Here is a 7838-nt window from a genome sequence, read left to right on the forward strand (position 1 = left end):
CACTGCGTGCTTTTATCAATAAAGTTTTATCGGAACATGGCTTGCCCGTTCATTTACACATTGCTTCTGGCTGATTTGCTCTACAACCCAGATGTGAGCAGCTGTGACAGAGACCATAGGACCTGTGAGTCTGAAATGGAAAAGCCTTTGCAGTTGACTACTAATGGAAAAAGAGGAAGAAATATGTACCCTGGGGGACAGAGACAAAAAGCAAAGTCTTTCCAAAGTCATACATACAACCATGGCATCAGCAAGGCAATTCAAAACTTTCAGAGGAAAGGAAAAGGATCCCTTGAAAGGCAGATCCGATTGAAAGAAAGGATAGGGAACGTGCCTGACAGCACGAGGTTTGACCAGCTGGTGTCAGTCCCCAGAGGTAATCTGCAGGCGCAGGTGCTTTGCGGTTCACGAACGTAATGTTAAAAGATGGGCGTATAACCAAAGGTAAAGATAGTGGAGAAAGGGGGAGCTCTGGAAATACTGCCACAAGTCTCAAGTTCCAAAGAGCTAGACTTGCAAAGTATAAACAGGCAACACAAAGGACCTTGTAGCCATATTCAGATTGAAAAGGAGAGCCAGAGGGCAGAGCAGGATGCAAAAGGGAGTGCAGCTCTGGAGGATCTGGCTTTATCCTTCTCCTTCCACGTGACCTTGGACGTATGTTGAACCTGCAGGCAAGGGACTTGATTGCGGTTTTCATTTGGAAATGGCTGGTGGAAAGCGTGCTCCCTCAGAGGACTGATATGGAGGGAATATGCTTGCTACACCGTGTGGTCTATCACAAGAGTTATTACAGATTTGCTCCTGTCACCACCACCAGCGAGAGTCAGTTCAAGGTTGGTTCCAGGACCTTTACGAAAGGGAAGCATGAATTTATTGAAAAAATAAACTATAAAATACTATCACGGTATGAAACATACGTAATTATTTCCCAGCCTTTTTGAGCTATTGTTGACAATTAAAAAATTGTATATACTTAAGGTTCACGACTTGATGATCTGACGTACCTACACATTAGCATATCCATCAAAATGGTCACTTGAAAATACTTGGCCGGCAGGTGAAAAGAAACTAGGATGTAATAGAACAATCACATCTCAGGAAGAACCACTGAAAATAAGGCTGTTGGACAGGGAGAAAGGTAAGCATGGAGCAGTGTTCAAGGGTCATCCTGGGTTTGTAGGGTTTCAGTGACACCCCTGGAGCCAACAGGTGGAAGTTATGGGGGGTGAACTTCAGATCGGTGAGGCCCACCCCTCCATGCTTGCCCGAGCTTTCTGAAGGAGGAACCATTCCCTGGAGTTCCTGGGGTGCCCCAGCCTTGCACTATACAAGCTCCACGCATTATCTCCTTCCCACTTCCATCCCTTTGGGCGGTGGAGATTTCTCTCCAACAGGAGAGTTCCTGGGCACTGGAGGGCCTCTTGAAGGAATATTGTAAAGAGAATTTGGCATAAAATGGTGATAAAGTCACAGAATGTGTAACATCCCTTCAAAACCCATGGGCTTTGGTCTCCTTGACCCAGCCCTAGAGGGCAGAACGGAACCAAGAGGCTTCACGGTAGGGATCCCAGAGACTGGGGACATGTGGGGAGGCCGGTGCAGGAGGAGGCCTCCCAGGACGTGCCTGGGGGGATACACCCACTCAGGGCTCTTTCCCGTGGGAAAGGCTGTGATATAAGGTAGAGAAAACATGAATCTGTGAGAACCTCCGCTCACGGATCCTTCCGACCTGTCTTCTTGAGAGGAGAAGGAAGAGAATAAAGGTTCTAGAATTTAAAAAAAAAACACAGTTGTTGACACACAAAAGAAAGAATGTCTTCAGAAGACACTTGGGGCTGTATTTTCTGCCACCCATTTCCTTTCCTTGCTTCAATCAGACACGTTGCCCTTCACGACCAAAAGGTTCTGGAATTCATGTGTTTTGTTGTCTTTCGTGTTTGGTCTCACTGGCCATAGAAACGTGAGGCGTGGCCTGAGGTCCTGGGGAAGAGGGAGATATGGTGGGAGAAGGGAGAGAAAGAGGAACGCCTCCCCTCTCTTCCCCCAGGGACCAAGGAGGCTCTGAAACCATGTCCAGAGCGTTTCCTCTGTTGCCCATGACCACGCTCTCAGAAGCAGGATCGTCACCAGAGCCCATTTCTTTTGCATTTTCGTGATAATTCCCGTAAGTCCCTGAGGCCAGCCCAACTTCTGGTTGGCCCGCCATTTCTTTCTGCGGTCATTTCTTTGCCAGCACAATGGGCTTAGTTCCCTCTCCTTTGGACCGAGAAAGGTCCTCAGAACCCTTTCCGGCCCACGGTTGACCCCTTGGCTGAGGAAGCAAACAAATTTCTTATGTGACTTACAAAGTAAGTCTCAATATAAGTTCTTAAAATCAAACACCAGAAGTATTCTGAGCTACAGCAGAGTTATTGGGAAATTGGAAAATGGTCGTGTTATCTTCCAAGCAGGCCACTTGGGAGGGCCACGTGTGTTTGGCTCTATACATTCCAGCACATTTGTGAAAAGACAATTATTCATCTTTTATATATATATTTATATACATATATGTATATATATGTATATATATATATACATATATATAGTCACGCTTTCATTCTTTGGCTACTCTAAGTATTGGCCATGTTTCCTTTTTATTTTTGTGAAATGGGCTTACAGCTTTTCCATCCTAGTGGTTGTCTTGGCTAATTGCTCCCTCCTTCCCAGGAGCGGAGGAAATATACAGCCAAAAAAAGGAGATGTCTCCTTCTAGCGCCTTCTGAGAGTGAGTGTGCATAAAATAACCTGCTGAATGGAGAACAGAATGAAAGAAATATGTAAAAACGCTAAGAGTACATTTTAATTATGGACGCATTTATGTAACCCACCAACTTGGGAGTGCAGACACAGTCACCCTAGCCTGACTCAAAATTCTCATGAAAACCCTCAGAAATATAAAGCCCCCAAATAGAACATAGCCACCTTAGCTGACATTGGGTTTTGGAAGATGTGACTTTGCTCCATAGTCTTCTAGAAACCTGTTTATCAAATGTATAGAACACTTTTGTTTATGATAGCTTATGATTAATCATTCACCACGGACACGGGGCCCTTTGTACCTATTATTGTCAAGCATTTGTTTGGACTGTGTTTGACCCTTTGTACCCGAGTGGTCTGTGTTGGAGCCATTTGAAAACAGGCTACCTGGCTGCTTACGGCTCTTACTGAAATCCCACGGCTCCGCTACTCTCACATCCTGCTCCGTAAGAGAGGCCGAAAGCAACAATTTCATTTACAAAATCAAATTTATTGTCTCCCCAAGATAAATGTACTCACCTTGGGTTACTTGTGAGCATTCTGAAGTAAAATTTTAAACACGATTTTGAGCAATGGATGGCCACGTTGTGACCGAAGGTGTCCGTGAAGCATGCCTCTTTGCAAAACACGGGAGCACCAGATCTTTCCTCATCCTTGCTTTGAGTGTGATGACCAAAGTTCTTTGCAAATACACCTCAAGGGAGTAAATCCATACATCTGATGGATGTGACCAGAGGATCCTGACTTCCAAAACAACAGCACAGGTCAGAGGAAGAATGGTACGTGTTATTGTGATGGTGTAATCATTCACCAATTTAGGTGTTTCTTAGATGACAGCCCGCCTGAGTTGTCAGCTCCCCTCCCTCACTCATGCGGTCAATGAACACTCCTTACAAGGCTGCTGTGTGAAGTATCTTGCAAAAATCAGTCAGGGGGGTCCGTGGAGTCCAAGAATGCATAATCTGCACTGGTCATAATGTGCCCAAATTAACTGTAAAACAAAGTTGTAAATGTGCATACCACGTGTCTGATACGGATCACAGTTGATAAGCAGTGGGAGTAGGGTTATATACTCGTAATCTTTTATTCAGAGATCATTTGATGGAATAAATAGATTTGGGGTAAAGGGATGGCTAGTAAGATTTTGATGAGAGGAAAATGCCAAGGGGAGGTGTGACTGCCAGTTGACGTCATGGAGGTCTTTCATCTTATATGAGTTATGAAAGCTGTCAAAGAATGGGAAGAAGGTGTCCTATTGTTAAGCAAAACTAGAACAACTGTTCAAACTCTACAAGTAAGAGAGTTGGCAGATTGTATCATATTTTTCCATGTGCAAAGCACTGAGATATTGACTAATATTTTCATAGCATTTTCTTTTCCTTTTTTTCCCCAAGATTTTATTTATTTATTTGTTTGTTTGTTTGTTTGTTTGTTTATAGATGAGAGAGGGGGAGGAGGAGGAACAGAGGGAGAGAGATAAGCAGACTCCCCGCTGAGTGTGGAGCCTGACATGGGGCTCGATCCCACGACCCTGAGATCACAATCCAAGTTGAAATCAAAAGTCAGACGTTTCACCAACTGAGCCACCCAGGCAGCCTCATAGCATTTTCTTTAACGGAAGAATGTCCCCATGAGAATTCGGATACACTTACTTCTTACCTAATCTCAGGAGTGTGCCAATTCATGGCAATAAATTAGTAAGGAATTCTCAAGATGTGTAAATATCAATTGATTTGACCTGCTGTTTCTGTCCTCCTGGGTTGTGAGCTCTGACCTCATAAGGGGATGTTGACGGAAGCCATGGTGTTCTAGAGAAAGTCCAGTGATGACCTTTGTGTTTTTGAAATCAACAAATTATCAGATTCCAATAACTAGAAACTATGCCAATTCAATCACATGAGGGAAGACTGCTGAATTTTGCTAAAAAAAAAAAAAGTTTTCAGAAATAGCAAGTGACCCAAAGTGTCAAAGGAATCTCAATAAAGCGTGTGATAATATTCAGAAATAATACTCCCCTCGGTTCCCTTCACCCTTTGCAAACAATACGTTCCTAAATTGTTTTTCTATTGGGGACATGGAAGGTGGATGCATTCACAGGGAATCTTGGTTTTCCTCGGCTCGGGGGGGAAAACCCATAGTCAAAGATGAAAAGTCCCGTGTTGTCTCAATATTGCTTTAATTCCTTTCAAAGTATCTTATGGTTACGTGATGTAACTGAGAACGAGGTTTCACTCCAAAAATAATTACTTCTCAGGATACTTTTCAGGAAACATCATTCTCATTGGGTTTGGAGGACTATAGCCTGGGGTCATGTCATTACGTTCAAAGTCCTTAACATCGCTGATTATGTAGTTGGGAAACAGCAGAACCCTCTGGGACACACTCTGCACATAAACCAGACCACAAATATTTTAGGATCATTTCATTTCTTGAAAACACTTCAAAATTCCAAAGCTTTTATTTTTTTATTTTTTTTTAAATCTTTTTTTTTTAATTTTATTTATTTATTCATGAGAGACAGAGAGAGGGGGAGAGAGAGAGAGAAAGAGAGGCAGAGGGAGAAGCAGGCTCCCAAGGAGCAGGGAGCCCGATGCGGGACTCGATCCCAGGACTCTGGGATCATGACCTGAGCCGAAGGCAGACGCTTAACCATCTGAGCCACCCAGGAACCCAAAATTCCAAAGCTTTTATTGGAGGCGAAGGAAGAAGCTAAACCTTGGAAGTGTGGTGGGGGCTCCACGAGGGTACCCACTTGTCCATATTCCCTGTTTATCCATTTGTGCATTTATGACTTCCTACATTCTTTCGCGAAACATTCATCAAGCGCCTTTTTTGCATTCCCGGTGGGCTCTTCTTTAAAAATGTATTATCTTTGAGATAAAAGGGTATTTATTTTATCACTGGTTGAAGGTGTCCCCTCCTAGAGGAACAGCTATAAAATAATAAACCATTTCATCCTTCCCTCAACTAACACACACTGCACACCCTGGAAAATACAAAGACAAGTAAGAAATGCTCCCTCCGAGAACTTGCTCCGTGGTCTAGTCTCCAACCAAGTCTCACGGTACGTAATGTTACAAGCTTCTGTATTTATTGTCGCCCGGAATGTGTTTGAGTAAGACCATCTGTGAAAGCACTGCAGAAACGTATCTATTATCATTCTGATTCATTTTATGGATGATTCCCTTCAGATGTTTGAAAACATGAAATTCGAACACATGTGAAAAAAAGTAACTTCTTACGGCTTTGTTGTTTTCGTTTATCTTTAAAAAAATGGTTTATTTCATCTTCAGGCTATAAGACGTCTCAAAATAACAAGCTAAATCTTGATCTTCGACAGGAATTTCCAGGGACGTAGGCTTGGACTACCTAAAGCTGCTAAAAAAGATTTTTTTTAATAACAGCTTTATTGAAATATAATCCAAAAACCATAAAATTCACTCTTTTAAAATGTAGAGTTCAGTGGTTTTTCATCTACTCACAGAGTTGTGAAAGCATCACCACTATGTCATTGGCACCCCCCCCCCCCGAGAAAAACACCTCTCCAGGTGACTTAGCTTTTCCCTTCTGGGCCTCCCCCTTCTCCCATCCCCAACCCCCCACCCACGCCCAAGCTTCTGGCAATCACTCATCTCCTTTCTGTGGTCCTGGATTTGCCTGTTCTGGACATTTCACACAAAGAAATCACACACTATGTGGCCTGTTGTTATCTTTCACTTCACGCAGGGTTCGCCAGGGTCATCGTGTTGTAGAGTGTATGAGCACTTCATTCTTTTTCATAAAATATCAAATATTCCACTGTGCGAATAGTCCACGTTTTGTTTACCCACCCATCTGTTGGTGAACATTTGGGTTATTTCCAATTTGGGTTATTATGAAAAATGCTGATAAGAACCTTTGTGTGCAAGTTTTTGCATAGATGTAAGGTCTCAGTTGTTTTGGATGGATTCCTCGGGGTGGAACCACTGGGTCATGTGGTAAATCAGTCAATGTTTAAGATTCAGAGTGTTACAGGATTTTGTGTCCCCTTAGTGCCCAGGTTCCTGGTTGCGCTGCTTCAAAGAACGAAGACGTAGACCTGATGAGGAGTGGTGGGCGGCAAAGCAAGGGTTACTGAGCAAGAGTATAAAGCTCGCAGAGATGGAGGGGGGTGCCCGAGAGGGTTGCCCCTGGAGTTTCTAAGTTTAGGGAGTTTTATGAGCTCTTTTGCGGAACTTTTTTAACCAATCAGGGTGTGCTGAGTCGTGCCAATCAGGGCTTCGGTCTCATATCTGTCTAACCATTAGGTTAATATCCACAGGCTGATGTTCTTCTTTTTGCTGACCCCTGGGGGCTTAGGTCTTAACTGACCCTAGCCTGTGATATTGACAAATGCTTTCGTGGTTAATTGTCTTATTTTAGGACATTTGGCAGAAGTCATTTCTGCCAAGGCTGCAGAGTGGAACGTCAGTGCGGTCCTGACCAAGCTGTGGAACAGGAAGTCAGTGCTGTTTGATCTTAGCTGTCCTGACTCCGCATTTTCTTGTTGGGGACCCTGGCCTGACTTACTTAACTGTCCAACTAACTCCTAACAGGAGGAAGGGTCAAAGTGTTTTCCAAAATGATTGCACCATTTTGCATTCCCACCGACAACGGATGAGAGTTCCAATTTCTCCACATCCTCACCAACACTTGTTTCAGAAAGATTTTTGTACTTGCATGTGGGTGAAGTGTCTTCATGTCTCAGATTTCCTTTCAAAGAATATGATGGAAGCACACTGTACCAATCTTCTCCAGAGGCGGTGAGAAATGGTGTCCTTCATGCGTGCTGACATCTTCTGCAGTCCCTGTGTCCCTCCCTGTGCCAGGACTCCAGGATTCTGGGAAGACTCGGCCATTCTCTCTTATACTTCTGGTGCAGAAAGGAGGATGCATCACTTTGGGGCTTTCGGCAGATCTCCGCAGTGCAGACAGAGAATAGTGTGCGGGCTGAGAGCAATCAAGTGATACAGGTCTTTTAGGGCTGTGAGCTAGAAGAGCTCGTGGCTTGTCTCTCTTTC

General features: G+C 43.8%; 1 long non-coding RNA gene across 1 annotated transcript; it reads right to left on the reverse strand.

Moving 5' to 3' along the window:
• Positions 1-563: 563 nt before the first annotated feature.
• On the reverse strand, positions 564-3444 carry LOC141371584 (uncharacterized). The gene is made up of 3 exons (XR_012376660.1): positions 3319-3444; positions 1710-1983; positions 564-850 (listed from the first exon to the last, which is right to left on the reverse strand). It is a non-coding gene; the product is annotated as an uncharacterized lncRNA (long non-coding RNA).
• Positions 3445-7838: the final 4394 nt, after the last annotated feature.

Source organism: Callorhinus ursinus, unplaced genomic scaffold (assembly GCF_003265705.2).
Source record: "Callorhinus ursinus isolate GAN/ISIS: 27379988/994484 unplaced genomic scaffold, GSC_fseal_2.0 scaffold79, whole genome shotgun sequence".
Lineage (NCBI taxonomy): Eukaryota > Metazoa > Chordata > Mammalia > Carnivora > Otariidae > Callorhinus > Callorhinus ursinus.